Source organism: Schistocerca cancellata, chromosome 10 (assembly GCF_023864275.1).
Source record: "Schistocerca cancellata isolate TAMUIC-IGC-003103 chromosome 10, iqSchCanc2.1, whole genome shotgun sequence".
NCBI classification, from domain to species: domain Eukaryota; kingdom Metazoa; phylum Arthropoda; class Insecta; order Orthoptera; family Acrididae; genus Schistocerca; species Schistocerca cancellata.
In genome coordinates, this window is record NC_064635.1 from 63,318,738 (window position 1) to 63,346,570 (window position 27,833).

The following is a 27,833-nucleotide window of genomic DNA, read 5'->3' on the forward strand; positions in this document are numbered from 1 at the left end:
TTATTCTACTTTCAAGTACAGGGTTGCGCAGATGAAAGTAGCTCGCCTACCCTCTGAATGCGACTACAGTATTTAGACTTCTGAAACAGAGTAAGCGGCCACAACAATGGCCACTTTTACGCAATAATCGATTTTTAGGAGCCCGCCGAAGTGGCCGTGCGGTTCTAGGCGCTGCAGTCTGGAACCGCGAGACCGCTACGGTCGCAGGTTAGAATCCTGCCTCGGGCATGGATGTGTGTGATGTCCTTAGGTTAGTTAGGTTTAACTAGTTCTAAGTTCTAGGGGACTAATGACCTCAGAAGTTGAGTCCCATAGTGCTCAGAGCCATTTGAACCATTTTTTTTATTTTTAGGATTCTACTGTCAGAATTCCAGTTTATTTCATCACCGACCTTGGACTTTTCCCTTTGTCGTCTGCAAAATGACTTTCTCGGTAGCAGAATGAACTGAATTGAGGCAGTGTATGTTAATACTGGTTCGATTAAGGAAACTCGCGAATTTTTCAGGGTCAAGTATAAGAATTGGTGAACCTACGGATCTGTGCAAAATTTAACACAGACAAAGAATTTCTTCGGTTCGCACACCAGAAGTTGCTTCAGTCATTCGCCGAAGAATTATTCGGAGCCGAAAGAAGTCTACACGTAAATTGGTCCATTTACCTAGGAGGAGATGTTAGCGGATATTGAACGGTCTTAATTTGAACCCATATATCGTGTGACGGTTTGCAGCAATTATGAGAGGACGAGAGTCAGAAACGTGTAGACTACTGCACGTGGCTTTTGAATAATATCGACGATGATTTGTTAGACCCTTTCCACTACACCATGAGCGATGAAGCATAGTTTCATCTTTCCGGTCATGTGGATTCACACAACGCGAGGTACTAGGCAACGGGGAAACCTAACATTGTGCGCCAGCAATCACTTCATGATGAAAAAGTGGGCGTTTGGTGCGGTGTAACAGGAACGCGCATCATTGGACTGGTATTTTTTGACACTACCCTCAACATGGTTGCATGTACGGAAATTGTTTGATACATTTGTGCTCAACAAACTGAATATGAAAGACAATACTATTTCTCCAAGCAAGCTGGGGTAACATGCCATACGTCTAAGGTATCCCTGGAACGTGTCCATGATATCTTCACTAAGGAATGAATTGTCAGCAAACATTTATGGCCACCACCTTCGCCAGATCTAACAACACGAGATTTCTTCCTGTGGGGACACTTGAAGAACAAGGACTATGAAACAAATCCACACACAATACAGGGTCACTGAAAGACAAAATCAGCATTAAAGTTTCCGCCATCAGTATCCGAACATTACACTGGGTATATCTGAGTATCCTTAGCCGTGAACAGGTCTGTACTGATGTAGCAGAGAGTAACTTTCAGCATATTCTATAAACGCACTTTTCCCATTTCCTCCATTCTTAAGTCAATTTCAACTCATTGTTTCTGTAATTTCATTGCATTTCGGTTATAATTAACACCTGCTTCTTTTGTCTGCGACGCACTCTGCTATTGATGAAGTTGCTTTCAGAGTATGAAAGATTCTTGTCCAGACATTGTAAATAACTGCTAAAGTGTTGGCAACACTTCTGAGCATGAAGGAGAGTAGTCTTTTGTTCATCGCCCATTGCGAACATTTCCATTGACACTGTTTATTTGCTTTGTTTTCTCAGAGTGTGAGCTCTAATTGAAGATGACTCATGATTATGAGCGAAGAGAGGACATTTTCCATTCCTTCCAGAAACTTAGTGATTCAAGCGGCGACTTGTTCAGTCACCTCCGACTACGAGATCTCGGAAAAGAGATGGTTCCAGAAATCCTAAAGACGTTTAGCTTCGAAAATTTCTTAAGGATTGGAGTGAAGTCAGTAAGGCTGGGCGTGAAATCCCAGCCACTTACCACAAATTATTAGTATGAGAATATTCTTACCTACCAGACGCATATGATTTTGGTTTACCAGTAGGAAATATCGTTAGACATGTAAAGAAAACGTTGCCCAGACTTAAACGTAAATGTCGTGTGACTAGAGCCTCCCGTCGGGTAGACCGTTCGCCGGGTGCGAGTCTTTCGATTTGACGCCACTTCGGCGACTTGCGCGTCGATGGGGATGAATGATGATGATTGGGACAGCATGAGTGGAGAAAATCTCAGACCCACCTGGGAATCGAACCCGGGCCCTTAGGATTGACATACTGTCGCACTGATCACTCAGCTACCGCGGGCGGACCGCCCAGACTTGAGGTCATTGAAATGAAATTCTCAGACTTCATATCCACCGTAAACGTGGAGAATTCAGTAACGAATAGAGAAAGTGGTTGATGATTATGGCAACCACTGGCTGTATATGAGATGGGTGCATTACGAAATAAAGTCTTCTTTTACCCTGATGTTTAAGCGGGCTGTGAATCCTGATGTGTAGTCACGAAGATGACTTACGAATGAACTCTGGCCGTCCAATGACATAGTTTTGTACAACTCAGCGTGGCCCTCTTTATACCGAACATCGACCAAACGAAGATAAAGGACGTGGAGGACTTACTGCTATGTCAACAAGGACATAACATGAAAGGATTTTATAGACGTCTTACGTACTTTATTTGTCACTGCTGTGCACGGTTCGCATCGCTGTCCTCTTGCTGTATGACGAAAGATGGACTATGGAATGTCGCCTCTAATCGCCGACGAAATGGATTGGCTCTGTAAATTTTTGCTATACTAATGATCTGAAGATGGCGATTTAATTTCGCTGAAACTAGTAATCACTGCTCATTTTTATGCGATCTCGGCGAATAAAATCTTTAATTAGAAGAACATCCATGTTTAGATTGTGAGATCGCCTTCAATACGGCGGATAGTGTCGGATAATCCTTAATGTAGTCTTTGTTTTGGCTGTACTGTTCTCATCCTATATTCCACCCAGGCATCATCCAGACCTTTCAGCATTTTATTTACAGTTAGTTCACTTGCTGTCACTAATATCATGTCATCAACAAACCATATACATTCTGTTCTCTCTCTACCAATACACACTCCTCTTTTTCCATCTAAGCCTTTCGCAGTCGCCGGCCGGTGTGGCCGTGCGGTTCTAAGCGCGTCAGTTTGGAACCGCGTGACCACTCCGGTCGCAGGTTCGAATCCTGCCTCGGGCATGTATGTGTGTAATGTCCTTAGGTTAGTTAGGTTTAAGTAGTTCTAAGTTCTAGGGGACTGATGACCTCAGTAGTTAAGTCCCATAGTGCTCAGAGCCATTTGAACCATTTGAAGCTTTCGCAGTCATCTCTCCCAGGTATAAGCTGAACAATAAAGTGGAAAGGCATCAACCTTGACTAACGCTCTTTCCAATGCTGCTTCCTTCAGATATTTAATTTCCAATCCTTATTCTTACTTTTTGTTGTGAATATGGGTTCTGTACAAATCGTCTGTTCTTCCAATTTACTCCTTTCCTCTTCAAAATATCCATCAACTTGTTCCACAGTATTCTGTCAAATGGTTCAAATGGCTCTGAGCACTACGGGACTTAACTTCCGAGGTCATCAGTCCCCTAGAACTTAGAACTACTTAAACCCAACCAACCTAAGGACATCACACACATCCGTACCCGAGGCAGGATTCGAATCTGCGACCGTCGTGGTTGCGCGGTTCCAGACTGTAGCGCCAAGAACCGCTCGGCCACCCCGGCCGGCATTCTTTGGGATTGTAATTAATATATTCTTCTTGAAGTCTGAGGGTATTTCGCCTGTCTCATACATCTTGCTCACCAGATGGTAGAGTTTTGTCAGGACTGGCTCTCCCAAGTCCGTTAGTAGTTCCAATGGAATGTTGTCTACTCCCGGGGCCTTGTTTCGACTCAGGTCTTTCAGTGCTCTGACAAACTCTACGCAGTACCATATCTCCCACTTCATCTTCATCTACATCCTCTTCCCTTTCCATTAATATTGTCCTCAAGTACATCGCCCTTGTGTAGACCCTCTATATACTCCTTCCACCTTTCTGCTTACCCTACTTTGCTTAGAATTGGGTTTCCATCTGAGCTCTTGATATTCATACAAGTGGTTCTCTTTTCTCCAAAGATCTCTACTAAAGTGTTACCTTTTCATAAATTTAAGCTTGATATAGAACATGTTGTTGTTGTTGTGGTCTTCAGTCCCGAGACTGGTTTGATGCAGCTCTCCATGCTACTCTATCCTGTGCCAGCTTCTTCATCTCCCAGTACCTACTGCAACCTACATCCTTCTGAATCTGCTTAGTGTATTCATCTCTTGGTCTCCCCCTACGATTTTTACCCTCCACGCTGCCCTCCAATACTAAATTGGTGATGCCTTGATGCCTCGGAACATGTCTTACCAACCGATCCCTTCTTCTGGTCAAGTTGTGCCACAAACTTTTCTCCCCAATCCTATTCAATACTTCCTCATTAGTTATGTGATCTACCCATCTAATCTTCAGCATTCTTCTGTAGCACCGCATTTCGAAAGCTTCTATTCTCTTCTTGTCCAAACTATTTACCGTCCATGTTTCACTTCCATACATGGCTACACTCCATACAAATACTTTCACAAATGACTTCCTGACACTTAAATCTATACTCGATGTTAACAAGTTTCTCTTCTTCAGAAACGCTTTCCTTGCCATTGCCAGTCTACATTTTGTATCCTCTCTACTTCGACCATCATCAGTTATTTTGTTCCCCAAATAGCAAAATTCCTTTACTACTTTAAGTGTCTCATTTCCTAATCTAATACCCTCAACATCACCCGACTTAATTCGACTACATTCCATTATCCTCGTTTTGCTTTTGTTGATGTTCATCTTATATCCTCCCTTCAAGACACCATCCATTCCGTTCAACTGCTCATCCAAGTCCTTTGCTGTCTCTGACAGAATTACAATGTCATCGGCGAACCTCAAAGTTTTATTCTTTCTCCATGGATTTTAATACCTACTCCGAATTTTTCTTTTGTTTCCTTTACTGCTTGCTCAATATACAGATTGAATAACATCGGGGAGAGGCTACAACCCTGTCTTACTCCTTTCCCAACCACTGCTTCCCTATCATGTCCCTCAACTCTTATAACTGCCATCTGGTTTCTGTACAAATTGCAAATAGCCTTTCGCTCCCTATATTTTACCCCTGCCACCTTTAGAATTTGAAAGAGAGTATTCCAGTCAACATTGTCGAAAGCTTTCTCTAAGTCTACAAATGCTAGAAACGTAGATTTGCCTTTCCTTAATCTATTCTCTAAGATAAGTCGTAAGGTCAGTATTGCCTCACGTGTTCCAGTATTTCTACGGAATCCAAACTGATCTTCCCCGAGGTCGGCTTCTACTAGTTTTTCCATTCGTCTGTAAAGAATTCGTGTTAGTATTTTGCAGCTGTGGCTTATTAAACTGATTGTTCGGTAATTCTCACATCTGTCAACACCTGCCTTCTTTGGGATTGGAATTATTATATTCTTCTTGAAGTCTGAGGGTATTTCGCCTGTTTCATACATCTTGCTCACCAGATGGTAGAGTTTTGTCAGGACTGGCTCTCCCAAGGCCATCAGTAGTTCCAATGGAATGTTGTCTACTCCGGGGGCCTTGTTTCGACTCAGGTCTTTCAGCGCTCTGTCAAACTCTTCACGCAGTATCGTATCTCCCATTTCATCCTCATCTACATCCTCTTCCATTTCCATAATACTGTCCTCAAGTACATCACCCTTGTATAGACCCTCTATATACTCCTTCCACCTTTCTGCTTTCCCTTCTTTGCTTAGAACTGGGTTTCCATCTGAGCTCTTGATGTTCATACAAGTGTTTCTCTTATCTCCAAAGACCTCTTTAATTTTCCTGTAGGCAGTATCTATCTTACTCCTAGTGAGATAAGCCTCTACATCCTTACATTTGTCCTCTAGCCATCCCTGCTTAGCCATTTTGCACTTCCTGTCGATCTCATTTTTGAGACGTTTGTATTCCTTTTTGCCTGCTTCATTTACTGCATTTTTATATTTTCTCCTTTCATCAATTAAATTCAATATTTCTTCTGTTACCAAAGGATTTCTTTTTTTTGTTCGCCGCTCGTGGTCTCGCGGTAGCGTTCTCGCTTCCCGAGCACGGGGTCCCGGGTTCGATTCCCGGCGGGGTCTGGGATTTTCACCTGCCTCGAGATGACTGGGTGTTTGTGTTGTCCTCATCATTTCATCATCATCCAGGACAGTGGCGAAATTGGACTGCGCAAAGATTGGGTAATTGTACGGGCGCTGATAACCACGCAGTTGAGCGCCCCACAAACCAAACATCATCACACCAAAGGATTTCTAATAGCCCTCGTCTTTTTACCTACTTGATCCTCTGCTGCCTTCACTACTTCATCCCTCAAAGCTACCCATTCTTCTTCTACTGTATTTCTTTCCCCCATTCCTGTCAATTGTTCCCTTATGCTCTCCCTGAAACTCTCTACAACCTCTGGTTCTTTCAGTTTATCCAGGTCCCATCTCCTTAAATTTCCACCTTTTTGCAGTTTCTTCAGTTTTAATCTACATGTCATAACCAATAGATTGTGGTCAGAGTCCACATCTGCCCCTGGAAATGTCTTACAGTTTAAAACCTGGTTCCTAAATCTCTGTCTTACCATTATATAATCTATCTGTTACCTTTTAGTACCGAGCGGGGTGGCGCAGTGGTTAGACACTGGACTCGCATTCGGGAGGACGACGGTTCAATCCCGCGTCCGGCCATCCTGATTTAGGTTTTCCGTGATTTCCCTAAATCACTCCAGGCAAATGCCGGGATGGTTCCTCTGAAAGGGCACGGCCGACTTCCTTCCCAATCCTTCCCTAATCCGATGAGACCGATGTCCACGCTGTCTGGTCTCCTTCCCCAAACCAACCAACCAACCAACCTTTTAGTATCTCCAGGGTTCTTCCATGTATATAACATTCTATCATGATTCTTAAACCAAGTGTTAGCTATGATTAAGTTGTGCTCTGTGCAAAATTCTACCAGGCGGCTTCCTCTTTCATTTCTTAGCCCCAATCGATATTCACCTACTACGTTTGCTTCTCTCCCTTTTCCTACACTCGAATTCCAGTCACCCATGACTATTAAATTTTCGTCTCCCTTCACTATCTGAATAATTTCTTTTATTTCATCATACATTTCTTCAATTTCTTCGTCATCTGCAGAGCTTGTGGGCATATAAACTTGTACTACTGTAGTAGGTGTGGGCTTCGTATCTATCTTGGCCACAATAATGCGTTCACTATGCTGTTTGTAGTAGCTTACCCGCATTCCTATTTTCCTATTCATTATTAAACCTACTCCTGCATTACCCCTATTTGACTTTGTGTTTATAACCCTGTAGTCACCTGACCAGAAGTCTTGTTCCTCCTGCCACCGAACTTCACTAATTCCCACTATATCTAACTTTAACCTATCCATTTCCCTTTTTAAATTTTCTAACCTACCTGCCCGATTAAGGGATCTGACATTCCACGCTCCGATCCGTAGAACGCCAGTTTTCTTTCTCCTGATAACGACATCCTCTTGAGTAGTCCCCGCCCGGAGATCCGAATGGGGGACTATTTTACCTCCGGAATATTTTACCCAAGAGGACACCATCATCATTTAATCATACAGTAAAGCTGCATGCCCTCGGGAAAAATTACGGCCGTAGTTTCCCCTTGCTTTCAGCCGTTCGCAGTACCAGCACAGCAAGGCCGTTTTGGTTATTGTTACAAGGCCATATCAGTCAATCATCCAGACTGTTGCCCTTGCAACTACTGAAAAGGCTGCTGCCCCTCTTCAGGAACCACACGTTTGTCTGGCCTCTCAACAGATACCCCTCCGTTGTGGTTGCACCTACGGTATGGCTATCTGTATCGCTGAGGCACACAAGCCTCCCCACCAACGGCAAGGTCCATGGTTCATGGGGGGGGGGGGGATATAGAACATATTGTGTATAATATGATATAGAACATATTGTGTATAATATTATATGAAAGTTATCAGAAAAGCAGCTGAGTTAATACTGATCTGTACAAAATTAGGAAAATAATAGTGGTATCGACAACTGCTGTTGAGATAAAGTAATGCTGGACGAGCGTGTCACGCAGCAAGCGCTACTGTAGACGTACGTGTAGAGAATAGCAGCGCGGGACGGCTGGCTGTACGGGGGAAGCGCTGGTCCGGCTCCCGGCTCTTGTTGTGAGGAGAGGCGGGGACCGCTGTCCACCAGTGTGGCGCTGTGCGCGGCTCGCAGGGCCGCCCTTGACCCGGAGGCAGATTGGCGGGATCAGCCTTCAATGCGGCCGGAGACGGCCACAATGGAAGCCAGCCGTGAGCGCGTCCGCTGCAGCACGGAACACAGCGGAGCAGGCGAGAGAAGCTGAAACGTCCCCTTTGAAAAATTAATACAGGACTGTGCTTAAACTGACACACAATATTTTTAGCGCAACGCAATCTGACTTTCAAAAATCCCTACAAAAGAATGGCCCTGACTAACATTAACCTATGCGTTTCACAAATCGCTTACCTCACAAAAATCTTGGTTACTCGAAGTACTGCAATACAGCGAGCGCCACTACTGCCAGCTAAATAAAAGATTCAAACTACGGAAGGCACTAACTTCTGATAGGCATAGTTAGCAAATGAAAGATTTTTGTAGAGAACAAACAATGTATTTACCTTAATAGTCATAATATATATAGCAGTTCACGACATCCAGTCTAACAAATTTCAAAACTCTGCAATCTCTCTCCCCACATCCACCACTGCTGGCGGCTCACCTCCAACTGCCCAACGCTACGCGCTGTTCACATCCAGCTGCCGCTGCCCAACACTACAATGGCAGACTACAATGCAAACTAGCCACAGACTGCACACAGCACAGCCAGTGATTTTCATACAGAGCGCTACGTAACGTTGCCAATAAGAAAGCATAAACAGCCTACTTACAAAGCGAGTAGAGCAGGGAATGGCATCCGGCGGCCAGCGTTTCGAGCGAGAAGCCCTCTGGTCCACGAGCAGCTGACAAACTGCCTAACCACATAAACATCCCGCTAGACGTAAACCAACCGTATTTCGGTAAACAGGCCAGCGCAACATCGCCTGCCTCTGGCCTGCCAGGTCCACCCCATTTATTTTACACATTGTAACACCGAAAGTACAGGGTGAGTCACCTAACATTACCACTGGATATATTTCGTAAACCACATCAAATACTGACGAATCAATTCCACAGACCGTACGTGAGGAGAGGGGCTAGTGGGACTGGTTAATACAAACCATAAAAAAATCCACGGAAGTATGTTTTTTTAACACAAACCTACGTTTTTTTTTTAAATGGAACTACATTAGTTTTGTTAACACATCTGAACATATAAACAAATACGTAATCAGTGCCGTTTGTTGCATTGCAAAATGTTAATTACATCCGGAGATATTGTAACCTAAAGTTGACGCTTGAGTACCACTCCTCCGCTGTTCGATCGTGTGTATCGGACAGCACCGAATTACGTAGGGATCGAAAGGGAACGGTGATGGACCTTAGGTACAGAAGAGACTGGAACAGCACATTACGTCCACATGCGAACACCTTTTTATTGGTCTTTTTCACTGACGCACATGTACATTACCATGAGGGGTGAGGTACACGTTCGACGGGCGTTTCATAAGACGTGGAGGACGCAAAAATTGTCCAGCCCGTTCTCCTGATCTTACACCTCTGGACTTCTTTCTGTGGGGTACGTTAAAGGTGAATGTGTACCGTGATGTGCCTGCAACCCCAGAGGATATGAAACAACGTATTGTGGCAGCCTGCGGCGACATTACACCAGTTGTACTGCGGCGTGTACGACATTCATTACGCCAGAGATTGCAATTGTGTGCAGCAAATGATGGCCACCACATTGAACATCTGTTGGCCTGACATGTCGGGATACACTCTATTCCACTCCGTAATTGAAAACGGAAACCACGTGTCTACGTGTACCTCACCCCTCATGGTAATGTACATGTGCGTCAGTGAAAAATACCAATAAAAAGGTGTTAGAATGTGGACGTAATGTGTTGTTCCAGTCTCTTCTGTACCTATGGTCCATCACAGTTCCCTTTGGATCCCTACGTAATTCGGTGCTCTCCGATACACACGATCGAACAGCGGAGGAGTGGTACTCAAGCGTCAACTTTAGGTTACAATATCTCCGGATGTAATTAACATTTTACAATGCAACAAACGGCACTGATTACGTATTTGTTTATATGTTCAGATGTGCTAACAAAACTAACGGGGTTCCATTTAAAAAAACGTAGGTTTGTGTTAAAAAACATACTACCGTGCATTTTTTATGGTTTGTATTAACCAATTACACTAGCCCCTCTCCTCACGTTCGGTCTGTGGAATCGATTCGTCAGCATTTGATGTGGTTTACGAAATATATCCAGCGGTAACGTTAGGTGACTCACCCTGTATATATATGTATATATATGGTGTTACAAAAAGGTACGGCCAAACTTTCTGGAAACATTCCTCACACACCAATAAAGAAAAGATGTTACGTGGACATGTGTCCGGAAACGCTTAATTTCCATGTTAGAGCTCATTTTAGTTTCGCCAGTATGTACTGTACTTACTCGATTCACCGCCAGTTAGCCCAATTGAAGGAAGGTAATGTTGACTTCGGTAATTGTGTTGACATGCGACTCATTGATCTACAGTAGTAGCATCAAGCACATCGGTACGTAGCATCAACAGGTTAGTGTTCATCACGAACGTGGTTTTGCAGTCAGTGTAATGTTTACAAATGCGGAGTTAGCAGATGCCCATTTGATGTATGGATTAGCACGGGGCAATAGCCGTGGCGAGGTACCTTTGTATCGAGACAGATTTCCAGAACGAAGGTGTCCCGACAGGAAGACGTTCGAAGCAATTGATGGGCGTCTTCGGGAGCACGGAACATTCCAGCCTATGACTCGCGACTGGGGAAGACCTAGAACGACGAGGACACCTGCAATGGACGAGGCAATTCTAAGTGCAGTTGAAGATAACCCTAATGTCAGCGTCAGAGAAGTTGCTGCTGTACAAGGTAACGTTGACCACGTCACTGTATGGAGAGTGCTACGCGAGAACCAGTTGTTTCCGTACCATGTACAGCGCGTGCAGGCACTATCAGCAGCTGATTGGCCTCCACGGGTACACTTCTGCGAATGGTTCATCCAACAATGTGTCAATCCTCATTTCAGTGCAAATGTTCTCTTTGTGGATGAGGCTTCATTCCAACGTGATCAAATCGTAAATTTTCACAATAAACATGTGTGGCCTGACGAGAATCCGCACGCAATTGTGCAATCACGTCATCAACACAGATTTTCTGTGAACGTTTGGGCAGGCATTATTGGTGATGTCTTGATTGGGCCCCATGTTCTTCCACCTACGCTCAATGGAGCACGTTATTATGATTTTATACGGGATACTCTACCTGTGCTGCTAGAACATGTGCCTTTACAAGTACGACACAACATGTGGTTCATGCACGATGGAGCTCCTGCACTTATCAGTCGAAGTGTTCGTACGCTTCTCAACAACAGATTCGGTGACCGATGGATTGGTAGAGGCGGACCAATTCCATGGCCTCCACGCTCTCCTGACCTCAACCCCCTTGACTGTAATTTATGGGGGCATTTGAAAGCTCTTGTCTACGCAACCCCGGTACCAAATGTAGAGACTCTTCGCGCTCGTATTGTGGACGGCTGTGATACAATACGCCATTCTCCAGGGCTGCATCAGCGCATCAGGGATTCCATGCGACGGAGGGTGGATGCATGTATCCTCGCTAGCGGAGGACATTTTGAACATTTCCTGTAACAATGTGTTTGAAGTCACGCTTGTACGTTCTGTTGCTGTGTGTTTCCATTCCATGATTAATGTGATTTGAAGAGAAATAATAAAATGAGATGTAACATGGAATGTAAGCGTTTCTGGTCACATCTCCACATAACATAACCGAGCGAGGTGGCGCAGGGTTAGCACACTGGACTCGCATTCTGGACGACGACGGTTCAATCCCGCGTCCGGCCATCCTGATTTAGGTCTTTCGTGATTTCCCTAAATCGCTCCAGGCAAATCTCGGGATGGTTCCTTTCAAAGGGCACGGCCGACTTCCTTCCCCATCCATCCCTAATCGGATGAGACCGATCACCTCGCTGTCTGGTCTCCTCCCCCAAAACCAACCAACCACATAACATATTTTCTTTGTTTGTGTGTGAGGAATGTTTCCTGAAAGTTTGGCTGTACACCCTGTATATATGTGTGTAGGTTAGAGTCATAACTCACATGCTCCAAAGTAATGAAAATTGTGATTCCGACAGATTTTCGTATAGCTTTATGCATAGAAAATAATTCACGAAACAGTTATTCACATTTGGTACAAGATCCGGTGTTAAACTTCATGGTTAGTTTCAAAAGTCTCATGATCCGGGGGATCTTGTGAGTTTTGTCCCGTATCTCATCTGGACCAATCATCGATTAGCTCACTCGGCGCCATTTTCTTGTGTAGTAGTAAATATTGATGCCAGTGGAGTGTGTTTTCTGTTCTGTTCAGTTACTTTGTGGAATATAATTCAATATAGTGGTTGGAATAAAATTGATTTGAGACACAAGTCATGGAAGAAAAAGTGTTGCATATCTAGTCGCAACACGATAGTTCCCGCGAAACCAACATTGTCCAAACAGCTCAGTACCAAAACTCACAAGATCCAAAATGGGGATTGTCGAAACTTACATGTTCCATAGCTCATTAACAAAACTCACATGATCCATAATATAGCCTTAAATTATTGTAATTTCTCAATAAGCAAACATAATCTAAAATATACATAATGATTTATAGCCATTGTTCTTGCACATACTAATGTCAATATATGGGACATGTGCACGACGCATGTAAAACAAGTTTTTAGTCATTTGTGAAAATTTATGTTTTTGGAGCATGTGATTTATGCTTCTAACCTACTATATATATTAATTGCATGTAAATATTTGTAATTTAAATGCTTCACTGTATGAGTACATTTAGGTAGAAGTCTGTTGACGTTGCATTGTATTTATCTCTGTTTTACTGTGAAACTTACAACCTCTGGGAAAAGCCATAGAGTAAATATCTCTGGAGTGAGCATTGCGTTCTGCGCGTGTTGTCAACATTAAATCAGGATTGTCACGTGTTTTCGGGACTTCGCTGTGCGTGTGTGCTTTCCGCAGAGTTTGAAGTTTATAATAGCAAGAGTTTTTGTTGTGTTTTCACCGTTTGCTGATAGTGCAATAGCGATGGTGAATTACTGTTGTTGCTACGGATGCAAAGAAAAATATGTGAAAGGAGGGATAGTAACTTTTCATGGGTAGTATGTTTAAAACTTTCAGACGCATTATAATTAAGGCTTGATTCTGTAGACCTATTTTTCTACGATTTTATGGCTATATAATAGATATTACGGCTGGTATAAAAGCTTACAAACAATCGCTTCGTCTCGCAAGTTTTCTAGTCGAACAGGAAAGGGAATGGTTATTTGTTTCAGCAAATACTGTCTCCATGCATTTATCAGTGACTTGTCGATTATGTACATAGATTTGAAAGACGGAAGACAGATAAATTCAATAAAGTGGGAGTCTGTAATTGTCTTCGTATAATATGTGTGTCCAAACCTTTTTGTTTACTATAAAGCTACAGTAGGAGACCATGTTAAGTGTGTCTAGGACATGGAGAATGATTATGTGTGATTTATGTTTTAGTTTTCCGAAGGATGAAGAACGAGTGAAGATGTGGCTCCAGAAAATAAGGAGTAGTAATTTTGTCCGTACAAAATATTCCAAAGTATGTTCAAAACACTTTGAATGTTTAGACAGAGAAAAATTTAGACGTGTGTGGCTGAAGGTAGATGCTATACCAACTATTTTTAATTTTCCACAGCACCTACTACCAATTTCTGCATTCAGCTTAAATACATTTTCTGCACATATCAAATAAAAAAACACAATGATGTAGCTAATCAAAGTACACATTCTTTGATGTATTTTGCCTTCAATTTATTTTCTTCATCATTTGATTAAGAAGCGTAAAATATTGGTAAACATGTCCCCAAATTTTTCATTTGTGTCACTTTCCACTTCCCTTAATGGTGCTATATGGGTTGACTGTTACATGACCAACTGTATTTGCCTTACAGTAATTTATTCTCCGATCGCCTTTTTTTCCCTTCTTACTCAGTCTCCTATTTATTTAATAAACTGGGAGCAAGTACGTAAAATGCGTTAAATAAACACTTCAAAGTGTCACCAGTAGGAAAAATTTTTAGGTCGCAAAACGAGAAAATAAATTCGCAGAAATAGCAGAAAAGAAGAACGAATTAGCAGGGATATAATCGCTAATGTGTGGCAAATTCGGTTTTTTTCGGACACTTGCAAAAGTACTAGCGTACTGTCAAGTCGTTTTGCAAGAATACCACTGCAAAAATGTACGTCAGGCACTGTAATACTATAAAGTGCTGTATCATATCGAAAACTACCAAAACTCGAGTGCATCTGAACTGTGACACCTATCGCAAAGAAGCAGAATGCAATATCACTTGCCCTTAAAAGTTACGTAGCTGGTTTATTCCTGGTATCACATGGATACTGTTAAAATGTCTGTGCAACATATATAAAAATCCACGACACCTACGAAAAGAATACGTCTGTACTAGGGATGTAGTGACATTCGAAATATACAGGGCGCTATACGGACAAACACACGACGTCCCGAGAACACGTGACCAGGCCCGCAATGTATGCTGACAACACAAAATCCGTTCTGCGCATGTGAATGCTCACTCCAGAGATATTTACTCTATGGGAAAAGCCAAAGGAATAGTTATTTGCATTTCTTTTTCTTTATTGATTTTCAATTCCCTCCGAAGGGGGCGGGCTGGCAGCAGCTTAGTACGCTGCTCTACAGCCTACAGACTTTTTTTTAAAAAAGGAAGAAGAAAGAAACAAGAAAAACAGGCGATAAAACGGTGACTTAAAGTGTAAAATGGCGGAAAAATGCCCAAAGTTAAAACAGAAAGCAAAAGGGGTTGGCAATATTGATAAAATACACAGGAATCAGACAAGTAACATAGTAGACACACAATAAAAAATGGCGACAGTCTGGTTTCTGTTCGCAAGAGATAAAAAATCACACCCAGCGACAGTATGATGGCTGTTCGCTACACTTCCCAAAAGACACTACATGGAACACTCACTGTAAAAACACTCACTGTAAAAAACTGCACGAAAATGGCGGCACAAATATGACACTCCCGAGCCAAAGGGAGATGGGAGAGAGGGGACCTGGAGGAGGGGGAAAAACAAGGAGGGAGGAGAGGAAGAAAAGAAAAGGGGGGGGGAAACCAAGGAGGGACTCATAAAGGGGGGGTAGGGGCAGCGCAGACGCGAGAGGGAATGATGTTATTTGCATCGACTAGCAACGATAATAGCATTGCTTGTGCGTTGTAAAATCTTTGGGTAGGGGGTTGTTCCGCAGAGCGCGCGGAGAGAGCGAGAGACGGGTTCCAGCGCTTGTGGTGTGCGGAAGTGTGGTTGGTTGGCTGGTTGGTTTTGGGGAAGGAGACCAGACAGCGTGGTTATCGGTCTCATCGGATGAGGGAAGGATTGGGAAGGAAGTCGGCCGTGCCCTTTCAGAGGAACCATCCCGGCATTTGCCTGGAGTGATTTAGGGAAATCACGGAAAACCTAAATCAGGATGGCCGGACACGGGATTGAACCGTCGTCTTCCCGAATGCGAGTCCAGTGTCTAACCGGAAGTGTGGTGTTAACGTTCTCGCAGTAGAGAGTAACATTTCGGCGACATCATGTACGGGCGCCAGCCAGATGACTAGTAGCAGGAGGAAGGACAGTGGACGGGCGGAAGAGGCTGTATTAATTACGATTGCCCGTTCCTGTAATTAGCCGGGCCCCCACAAGATGCTACCGTCTTCAACAACACCAGCAGTTCCAGCAACACAGTTTTGTCGTCGGCTCCGAGTTTCGTCGCACGCCCAGCACTGAAGTAAGACTGTTCATTGGTAGAAAGTATTAACGGCTAACCCAGCAGCACAACTAAATTGATTTGATTAATGAACTTTATTTAAATAATAATCAGTTAAATTTAGGGCGATTGTGTCCTCATTGCCCGCAGACATTGTTACCAAGCACGGTCATTGATTGCTTTTTTCCTTATATGTTAACTGAAGTTTGAGAATCTATCACTGGAAAAAATCCAAATCTAAAGAAAATGCACAAATTAAGAGTGAGGAAGTTTTATTTATTTTACATATAGCTTGGTGCACATGGCTGTTTGGTTTGGTATGTATTCTAGTATTTAATTCTGTTCAAGTCAGTTGTTCAGACAATAATATGAAATCCAATTTGAAAATTAAGTAACTGCAAAGTAAAAAGGGCTTGCCTTTCTCTAAATTTCTTTGATGAGGTTATGTTGAGGTCTCTGAAAGTCACTGTTCACGTAACTAAGTTCAATACTAACATACAGTTTAAGTGGATATTTTCAAATCATTACTCGATCGCCTTTTCAAAATTTAATGACAAACTTAACGTAAAAGTGACCTCTCAGTTTTCTTTATCGTTACATACTCGCTCAAAATTATGCCAACCTTCAGTTGTCACGTCAGTGTTTAATAATAAATGTTTTTCTTTCCCATCATCTTTTACAGGATTTTGGATGTAAATCGCCCTAGTGGGCTGGCGACCGTAAATATTTCCTTTTCGTTCATTAGTGTAACTTTTGGATTCATGATCAGTGTTGTTCGTGAGTAAATGAACAAAATAACTTTAAAAAAAATGGTTCAAATGGCTCTGAGCGCTATGGGACTTAACATCTGAGGTCATCAGTCCCCTAGAACTTAGAACTACTTAAACCTAAGTAACCTAAGGACATCACACACATCCATGCCCGAGGCAGGATTCTAACCTGCGACCGTAGCGGTCGCGCGGTTCCAGACTGAAGCGCCTAGAACCGCTCGGCCACTCCGGCCGGCTAACTTTCATTTTTTCAAATTGTAGCCCTGTTCGGTTTAATTACTTTATTATTTTTAATAGATTTGTCTACCAGAAACTTCGGTGGCACACTTTCTCCCTACTTATCGGTATTACTTCTTCGGGAAAGATAGCCTTATCCAATTAGAAAAAAAAATTCCATAAGATATACACACGATCCAAGGTCATATTTTATATCGCAAGCAGGATAGGCCGATTACTAAAGGGGGAGGTTACAACATCTTTAAAATATTCTCTCGTAATAGAACTTTGCATATTTTTAATTTTTTAATCCTATCACCACTGCACATTATTGTGCAACTTTGTCCATGTTTTCACTCATTTAAAAGCTGCCTGTTATGTGTCAGGTCTAATCTTATGTAAGCCAAATTTCGTCGTCGGCGCCGAAGAAACTGGTATAGGCATGCGTATTCGAGTACAGACATACGCAAACAGGCAGAATACGGCTGTGAGGTCGGCAACACCTATATAAGACAACAAGTGTCAGGTGCAGTTATTAGATCTGTTACTGCTGCTACAATGGCAGGTTATCAAGATTTGAGTTTGAACGTGGTGCTATAGTCGGCGCACGAGGGATAAGGCACAGCATCTCCGAGGTAGCGATAAAGTGGGAAAGTTCCTATGTGACCATTTCACGAGTATACCGTGCATGTCAGGAATCCGATAAAATATCAGATCTCCGACGTCGCTGCGGCCGAAAAAAGATTTTGTATATTCAAAAATATACAGTTTTTTTGGAAAAAGGCTGTGTTAAATTATGCAGAAGGTACTGTGTAACATTTACTGAAAGTTTGAAACAAATATGTTTGGAAGATCCTTAGAAAACATGTAATTAGTATGAGAAAATAAAAGTTTTGGGAATCGAGCGACAAAGATTGGATTAACTTTTTAGTGCATTCCAGGTCCATAGGATGGATTATCTTCATCCTCTGCAAACTCCTCCTCCAGCTTCCTCTTGTTCCTCCTCCTGTTTACTCTTGCTTGTATTTCTAGACTCTTTACAGGCCTGTCTGCAGCCCGAAGCCGTTCCTTGTCGAAAGCAAGCATCGCTCGTACCATGTTAGAACCTATCTTCATTCCCATATTTCTAAATACCTTGCACCTTACAATGTTGCCATCATTGAAAGTCGCAACAGCAACTTTACTTTTACTGATTATTATACTTGAACAAAACAGAGACTCAAGAAACAGAATTAATTACGAATATTTTCGAGATAACGACAGAGTAAATAAACATGAAACAATCGACAATCACACCAACGATATATATTTAACCATCACAGGTTAGCCACAACACATACTTTATCTCACATCACTAAAATGTACCTGATGAACACGGACGTTAATAATAACACCATTTGACAGCAGTTTAACAGCGCCACAGTGGGTCACGCCCATGTAGAACACATTTCAAAAAAAATTTAAAAATAGTTGTAGTCTTTGGAATTGAATAAATTATATCTCTATTAAAAGGTAATAGTCTGCAGATTCAGAAAACGCAAAAAAGTAAAAATTGAACTTTTCATGATTTTGAGCCTTTCCGGAGCCCCTTAATAAGTCGTTCTGGTGAAATATAAATTTTATTGTTGTGGTCTTCAGTCCAGAGACTGGTTTGATGCAGCTCTCCATGCAACTCCATCCTGTGCAAGCTTCGTCATCTCCCAGTACCTATTGCAACCTACATCCTTCTGAATCTGTTTAATGTATTCATCTCTTGGTCTCCCGCTATGATTTTTACCCTCAACGCTGCCCTCCAATACTAAACTGATGATCCCTTGATGCCTCAGAATATGTCCTACCAACCGATCCCTTCTCCTAGTCAAGTTGTTTCACAAATTTCTCTCTCTCCAATTCTATTCACAACCTCCTCATTAGTTATGTTATCTACCCATCTAATCTTCAGCATTCTTCTGTAGCACCACATTTCGAAAGCTTCTATTCTCTTCTTGTCTAAACTATTTATCGTCCGCTTTTCACTTCCATACATGACTACACTCCACACAAATACTTTCAGAAACGACTTGCTGACACTTAAATCTGTACTGAATGTTAACAAATTTCTCTTCTTCAGAAATATAAATAAATGTACTTAAATATAAATATAAATAAAGTATCTAAAAGGCAGCTGTTCCGCTACGTGGTCTAAAAGACGCCTGTAATGCATTATAGTAGTAGGACTATAAAATTTATAAAGTAAAGTAATTACTTTTACGTCCAACAAACAGTTTTTCTTCTGAACAAAACCAGTTGAATTCCAAGTGTTACTCAGCACATCAACTAAAATCAATAAATTTTAAGACAATTTTTGGACAGAATGGAAGGTTGCCATGTCTAAAGGACACTGTTATACATACAAGGGTTAACAAAGGTAATATATGACGTCAAGGTTGCTATGGAAAGACAAGAGGTGACTATCATGTGCTTCTTAGACATTAGCAAAGCCTTTGACACTGTCGACTTATTCGCAAACCTGGCAGCCTAAATTTCTCCCCAAGCGCAGTGTAATGGTTTCTGTAGTACGTGACGTCTCGGCAACAATGCGTCGCGTCCGGCATCGTAAAGGAGACAGGCAGCATCAGGCGTCCCCTAAGATTCAGTATTAGGTCTTACACTCGTTTCATTGTATGACGCTGACGTATCGTTAGTTTAATACATTAAATGCATTCCCTATTGCGGATAATGATAACCATCAGCTATAGAATGGAATGACAATGAAAATTTGTGCCGCATCGGGACCCGAGCTCGGATTTCCCGCTTATGGCGAGCGGTTGCCTCACCATTTGGTTATCCGTGCATGACTCACGAGCAGACCCAAACTTAGTTAGACGCATGGTTGACGACATATGGAAGTTTGGCTATGGCAGTGACTCGTGCACGGATAGCCAAATGGTAAGTCGACTGCTCGCGGTGTGCGGGTTCGAGCCCCGATCCGGCTCAAATTTGCACTGTCGTCATTCCATTCTAAAGCTGATGGTTGTCATAATTCGCTATTGGGAATACATTTAATGTATTTCATAACGACTGTAGTCGCCTCAGGGCCTGTTCCTTTGGACGTACGTGCACGTGTAAAAGATCAGGATAACACAGATACTATAGTATCGTACCGTCAGTTTCGTCCTACAGAAAATAACACATATACGCTGATGATTTCCATTTCTGTGTAAGAAGGAAAGTTCCCCAGTGATGGGATGGACTTTTTTAAACCATGTATAGTGATGTAGTTCAAGATCCCAGGTATCATAACCTGCAGCCATTCTCCCTAGTGGGCCCTCAATTGCGAGTAATCGACGAAAATAAATTATTCTGAATTTTGTGTGACGCTCAGTACCGTTAAATAACTATTACTGTGTAGACTGCTTGCGTGGTGTAATTGATAGGGCAAGGACATTGCATGCAAAAAGTTGTGGGTTCGAATCACATCAAATGCTTCAAAATTTGTTTAACCTTTATAGAAATGATATTGATCACTATTTTCATTCAGCTGCTTCGTTTAAATGTAATTTTTTATTTCCATTCCCGTGTCACATTTTAATCGCCGTATGGACTTTCACATTTTTCTATCATGTTTTCACCAGTTGGAATTTTTAGGAATTTATGAATGTGAATTTAATTATAGTTATGTACTATAATATTTGAAAATGTTGCTCTGTCGGTTAAAACACAAAAGACGAAATAATCTTTTTATGTTGACTGTGCAATGGTGCAAAAAGTGTAGAGTTCGTCGCAAGATGTGCACTTTTTTATGGAAATCGTTATGCAAACATTTAAAACACAGCCTCTTCCTATTGCACTGAGGACAAAATAACCCAGATCAAGATTTAAGCGAAGGAAGGGTTTATAAGTAAAACGAGATTGAAGCAAAATGAGAAATAGATATAATGAATGCAATAACATGTACGAAAAGATAAGATGATACAATGAAAGAAATTAAATCGAAATTGATACAAAAAAATTAATCAAAATCGCATGACTCAAGTGGAAAAAGCTTGATAACCAGAAAAATGAGAGCAAACGAGGAACTTGATATAATGATTACAATGATATGACAAAGGAATAGAGATAAAAATTACATTTAAACTAATTAAGTGAATAAAAAGTAATCATCAAAGTGATTTTGATAATTATTTTAAAAAAATTGAAGGCGTACAACAAAAACTAGTGAAAGCTGGAAATATCATACTTTCTTTATTTACTCGATGACTAATTTTAGACCGAAACCAATTTTCAAATCGTCGTAACTGATAGTCAAAATGGTATATCCGAAAATGCAAAAACCACTTCAAAAGTATATACATATTATTAAGTGCAAACGAACAGTTAAAGCCCATACAACTTCCTTTCCTCACTGCCAAGTGCTCTCCATTAGATGGGGTGCACTTCTCAAGTCTTTTTTCTCACTGTTTAATGAAATTATTAAACCTGTAAATATTAGAAGTTTAATTTTAATTCATGTACATAATTTTACTGTTTATTGACTGAGGATCATTAAAATTAATGAAACTCAAGTTTTTTCTAATTACATTTTTGTTATGTGTTTATCTGACATGTTCCACAACCAGGAGGATCCCCTCTTTTGTGGGTCTATGGAATAAATAATTAATCAAATCAATCAAATCAAATATGACTGAAACTCTTCGACTTTGATGTCGTACAATGCCCTTTGTAAAGTTGCTTTTACCGCCTCCTCATCATCATACCCCTTCCCTTTTAGCGATTTTTTCATTCGTAGGAATAGAAATAACTTCCCTCATTATGTTACAGAGCTTCGTGTTACAGAACTGAATAACATCTCCAGTTTCCAAACACATTTGATGATGTATCCACTGAATCGACAATAACGACAACCAATATTCCGGTATGCACTTTATACACCTTACCCAGATGTTCCTCATTTTCCAACGTTGTTATCCATTGCAGTCTCCATAAATTTTCCTTCATCAGAACTCTCTATGTCAGAAAGTATCTGTTTTGCATGCCTATATTTTCTTTTTAACCTGACTCTTTCACTACTTTGTGCACCTATAAATTCCTTTTATACCTGCCACTGTCATCATCATCATCATTATTATTATTATTATTATTATTATTATTATTATTATTATTATCTTCTTTCCTTTCTCAGACCTTATTATTATTATTATTATTGGAAGCAGTAATAAAAGTACAGAGTCGCAGAAAACCGTATTTTTGTTGTAAAATATTTATTCATGAAATTTTTTACAAAATTCCTTCGGCACTTTCAAAGTGCTCTCTATTAGATGTGATGATGCACTTTTCAAGTCTTTTTTCCACTGTTAGAAGCATGTTTGTAACTCTCCAACTTTAATATTGTACGGTGCCTTTCGCGAAGCTGTTTTTACCGCCTCCACATCATGATACCGCTTTCCTTCAGCGCTGTTTTCAGTCGCGGGATTAGGAGAAAGTCGCAGGGGGCTCGTCTGGCGAATATCGAGGATGTAAAAAGGCAGGCCATCCCTAAGATGCCAAATAGTGGGTTGCTCTTAAGATTGTGCGTGCGGGCGCGTTGTCGTGATGAATGGACTGTCATGTGTGGCAGTGTGGCCAGTGGTTACAAATTCCCGATTCGCAATTCCACGAAAATCAAAAAAGACAATGATCATCGATTTCACATCCCACCTCACGTGCCTTGCTTTTGTTTTGTTTAGGACAGTTGGGAGTCCTCCACTGACTGATGCTTGCTTCGTTTCTGGATCATACCCGTAACACCAACTCTCATTGCCTGTAATGACTTCGTTCACAAAATTTGGATAACTTCCCCTCTCTGTTTTCAAGTCTTGACACACATTCGCACACATGATTTTTTGCTCCTTTGTGACAAGGCGCAGAACAATTTTAGCGGCAACATGCCTCGGGTGCAAATCCTCACTCAGAATCATCTGGCACGAGCTCCCACTCACGCCAGTCTCTTTTGAAATTTGGTCGATCATGAAACGGCGACCCTCCTTGATTTTTTGACGGATTTTTTCAATTTTTTCCTCGTTTCGCTATGTTGCAGGACGTCCAGAAGGAGGTTGGTTTTCAACACTTTTCTTGCCACATTGGAAGTGCCCAAACCAGTCGAAAACTTGTGTGCAGCTCGTAGCATCCTTCTGGAAAGCCGTAGCATCCTTCTGGAAAGCCTCTTGAAGCATTTGGTGAGTCTCCATGGCCATTTTTTTTGAAACAGGACACAAAATTTCAAATTTTGTGTTTTTAAAGCTGCCATAACGACTTTGCAAGAGAAACACAACACTACACTCCCGTGTTATTCTACACATTGAAAAATTATTATCTATCCACCTCTTCTTCGTTCTTCCTAAAGATCTGGATAATAAATCATCACTAATTTTTGTGTTCCATTCTCTTCCATTCTTTTGTCATGGTCCTTCTAGTTGTTCCCCTCGTCACAATTTGCTCATTTCAGGTTTTCATTGCCTGTTCTTGTCTCATATCTGCATTCCCTGTCCTGTCTTTTCGGATCGTATTGCCGATGCTTGTATTCTTTCCTAATTTCTTTTTTATTACAGTACACGACTCACTTCTGTATGTCATGGTGGGTACTTACATCTTTATGCAGAACCTGAGTAGAGTTTTCGTTCATACTTTAGTTCTGAGGATTCTGTCGGCTGTTCGGATAATGTAATTAAATCATTCTACTTTATTTTGTTTGTCCATTTCTGTTATGAATGAGACAGTATTTTCTAGGATTTGACCGAGTTCACTCTTTCTATCTTCTGCTCATATATTAACATTTTTCAGAGAGTTGGTTCCTGGTCCCTGAAGACAGTAGCTGCTGTTTTCTTTGAAGACACTAATAGATTATAATTTTATATTCCAATTTAGTTCCTTTGCATAAAATATGAGCATCTGTTATGAATGAATTCTGAGTATCAGCAGTCGCAATGAATCATCAGCAAAGAGTGATATCATAGCATAGTTCCTTTCGTTGAAGCCATAAGTCTAAAAACTTAATTTACTTACAAAGGGGTATCAAAGAAACGGAATTATTTTTTAAAAGCTATAATTTTTCAAATTTGTTTACAAAACTATCTTTCCGCCTTCAAAATATTTGGCATTACAACTAATACATTTGTCCCACCGATGCTTTCACAGTTTGAAACATTTTTTGTGATCGTATTTACAAATGGCTGATAGCTCCTCCCTCGTTTTTTCCACCTCTTAAATATTGTCAAATCGGCGTACTTTCATGCTCCTTTACAAGAGAGAAAATAAGGAAAAGTCGCTCAGAGGCATGTAAGGCGATTAAGGTGCGTAGGGCAGCGGAACCATGCAATTTTTAGCCAAAAACTGCCTACGAGAGATGTCTACGTATGCAGGTGCATTCTCGTGTAAAAGAACCTGTTTCATGTCTACCACGAATACGAACTTTATGACGAACACTGTTGGGTAATCTTCTTAAATGTTCCAAATAAAAGGTTTGATTGACGGCCCTATCGGGGGAACAAACTCTCAGTGAATTTCACCCTCGGCGTCAAAAAAGCAAATCAGCGTTTTTTGATGTTAGGTTTACCTTGACGACATTTTTTGGACAGGGTGACGATGACGACTTTCATTGGCTTGACTTGTTGCTTTGTTTCTGTGTCGTAACCGTCGCACCATGACTCATCAGTAGTAATTATCTCTGACAGAAAAGCTGGATCACTCGCTGAACCGTGCTCTAAGATAACTCACTGATCTCTGACAGTTCATCAGTTGCCTGTCGACTGTCTGTGGCCACAAGCTGTCAAATTTTTTTCAATAATTTCGTCGATTCCGGCAGTTGGTAGACGTCCAGAACGAGGTTTGTCATCAATCGACATGTCGCCGTTTTTAAATAGAGTAAACCACTCGTACAGTTTAGTTTTTCCAATAGCGTCATCTTGGTAACCTGTTTTCAACTCAAAACAGTTTCAGCAGCGTTTTCACCGAGTAGAAAACAAATTACACATCTGCACGTTGTCTACTTAAACTTTCCATCATAAAAACGAAACAAGAACACGACAGCGCTTGCAAAAACATTCACTGCAGATGAACAGAAAAAGCCAGGTCGACAACACAGACAACACAGGCGGCAGTCAACTAGTACAGAGATGTACTATGCACGCCTAGCAGCAGAAATGCGTACTACACAAGCTCCGTCCACGGCAATGTTGTTCCGGTTTTTCTTTCTTTGTTTCTACTCCTACCCATTGCCTTGATTCGAAACAGAGGGAACAAAAGGCTATCTACAGCTTGTACTGAAACCAGGCTGCATTTATAGCACTCACACGTGGAAGAAAAGCAGTGGTCGAGAGGGACTCACTTTTGTATTAAAGCTGTCTGGAGCAAACCGTGCTTAAATCGAAGCACACTCTGCAGTAGAGGCAGTGCAGTTATTAAGACACTGACATATTGGGGACAATGGAGTTTGATGTATAAAGCCATTCTGATTTATGTTTCGCGATGCCTTCCTAAACAACGTGAGGCAAACGCCTTGATTCTTAAAACGAACCAGTGCTGCCTGTTTCTTGCAGTATTGCACGATCTCGGCCTTACACCATTATTACACTACTGGCCGTTAAAATTGCTGCACCATGAAGATGACGTGCTACAGACGCGAAATTTAACCGACAGGAAGAAGATGCTGTGATATGCAAATGATTAGCTTTTCAGAGCATTCACACAAGGTTGTAGACTGTGACGACACCTACAACGTGCTGACATGAGGAAACTTTCCAACCGATTTCTCATACACAAACAGCAGTTGACCGGCGTTGCCTGGTTAAACGTTGTTGTGATACCTCGTGTAAGGAGGAGAAATGCGTACCATCACGTTTCCGACTTCGATAAAGGTCGGATTGTAGCCTATCGCGATTTGCGGTTTATCGTATCGCGACATTGCCGCTTGCGTTGGTCGAGATCCAATGACTGTTAGCAGAATATGGAATCGGTGGGTTCGGGAGGGTAATACGGAACGCCGTGCTGGATCCCAACGGCCTCGTATCACTAGCAGTCGAGATGACAGGCGTCTTATCCGCACGGCTGTAACGGATCGTGCAGGCAAGTCTCGATGCCTGAGTCAACAGATGGGGACGTTTGCAAGACAACAACCATCTGCAAGAACAGTTCGACGACGCTTGCAGCAGCACGGACTATCAGCTCGGAGACCGTGGCTGCGGTTACCCTTGACGCTGCATCACAGACAGGAGCGCCTGCGATGGGGTACTCAACGACGAACCAGGGTGTACAAATGGCAAAACGTAATTTTTTCGGATGAATCCAGGTTCCGTTTACAGTATCATGATGGTCGCATCAGTGTTTGGCGACATCGCGGTGAACGCACATTGGAAGCGTGTATTCGTCATCGCCATACTGGCGTATCACCCGGCGTGGCGGTATGGGGTGCTATTGGTTACACGTCTCGGTCACCGCTTGTTCGCATTGACGGCACTTTGAACACTGGACGTTACATTTCAGATATGTTACGACTCGTGGCTCTACCCTTCATTCGATCCCTGCGAAACCCTACATTTCAGCAGGATGATGCACGACCTCATGTTGCAGGTCGTGTACGGGCCTTTCTGGGTACAGAATATATTCGACTGATGCCCTGGCCAGCACATTCTCCAGATCTCTCACCAATTGAAAATGTCTGGTTAATGGTGGCCGAGCAAGTGGCTCGTCACAATATGCCAGTCAATACTCTTGATGAACTGTGGTATCGTGTTGAAGCTGAATGGGCAGCTGTACCGGTACACGCCATCCAAGGCTCTGTTTGACTCAATGCCCAGGCGTATCAAGACCGTTATTGCGGCCAGAGGTGGTTGTTCTGGGTACTGATTTCTCAGGATCTATGCACCCAAATTGCGTGAAAATGTAATCACATGTCAGTTCTAGTATAATATATTTGACCAGTGAATACCCGTTTGTCATCTGCATTTCTTCTTGGTGTAGCAATTTTAATGGCCAGTAGTGTAAATATCTACGACATGAAACCACCGTACATTCAACATACAGGGTGATTATAATTAAACTATCGCTACTTGAGTCATTGTAGATGGGAAACTACGAGGGTTGGAACTTTAATAGTGGAAACTATTTATTTACAGCTCGTACAAAATAGATACGTGTTTCAAAATTTTACTGACCTTCAAAGTAGTCACCACCATTGCGTATAACCCGTTGCCAGCGATGTGGAAGTCGTAGGATACTCTTAGCAGTGCCAGTTGTGGTGATAGTTCGAGAAGCGCGGTCTATTGCCCGACGAATTTGTATCAGTTCTGAATCGAATGCCGTGAAGTGTTTCCTTCAGTTTAGAAATCGATTTGAAGTAACGAGGGCTTAATTCAGGGGAATGCAGTAGGTGGTATAGCATTAAGCAGCCCCATGAGTCAAACACATCAGTAACAGCTTGCACTGTAGAAGCTTGAGCATTGTCCTCTAAAATAACGGTCAGGTCCTGCAAGAAGTGTCAACACTTACGTCTCTACGCTGCTCATTTTTGGAACACAACCTACGACCAGCTTTGAGACGGAAGTGATGACACCTTCTGCAGGACCTGACCATCATTTTGCAGGACAATGCTCAAACACGTACAGTACAAGCTGTTACTTATTTGTTTGTCTGATTGGCCTGCCAAGTGCTATACCACCAACTGCACTCCTTTCACTTAAGCCCTCGTGAGTTTAACTCGATTTCTAAACTGAAGGAAGCACTTCACGGCATTCGCTTCAGAACTGCTACAAATTCGTCGGATAATAGACCACGCCGCTCGAATTGT

The 27,833-nt window shown here is 41.9% G+C and overlaps 1 protein-coding gene across 3 annotated transcripts in view; it reads left to right on the forward strand.

Moving 5' to 3' along the window:
* LOC126106820 (retinol-binding protein pinta-like) overlaps positions 1 to 27,833 on the forward strand; it is a 250,567-nt gene that overhangs the window by 43,001 nt on the left and 179,733 nt on the right. Inside the window, exon 2 of one of the 3 annotated variants that reach the window (XM_049913212.1) lies at positions 23,091 to 23,105. The exons of 1 other annotated variant lie outside the window; for it this stretch is intronic. The gene's annotated coding sequence lies outside the window, so the exon portion shown is untranslated. Of the gene's footprint in view, positions 1 to 23,090; positions 23,106 to 23,199; positions 23,230 to 27,833 lie in introns of those variants that run through there. One more of the 3 variants, XM_049913214.1, reaches the window with a different exon arrangement.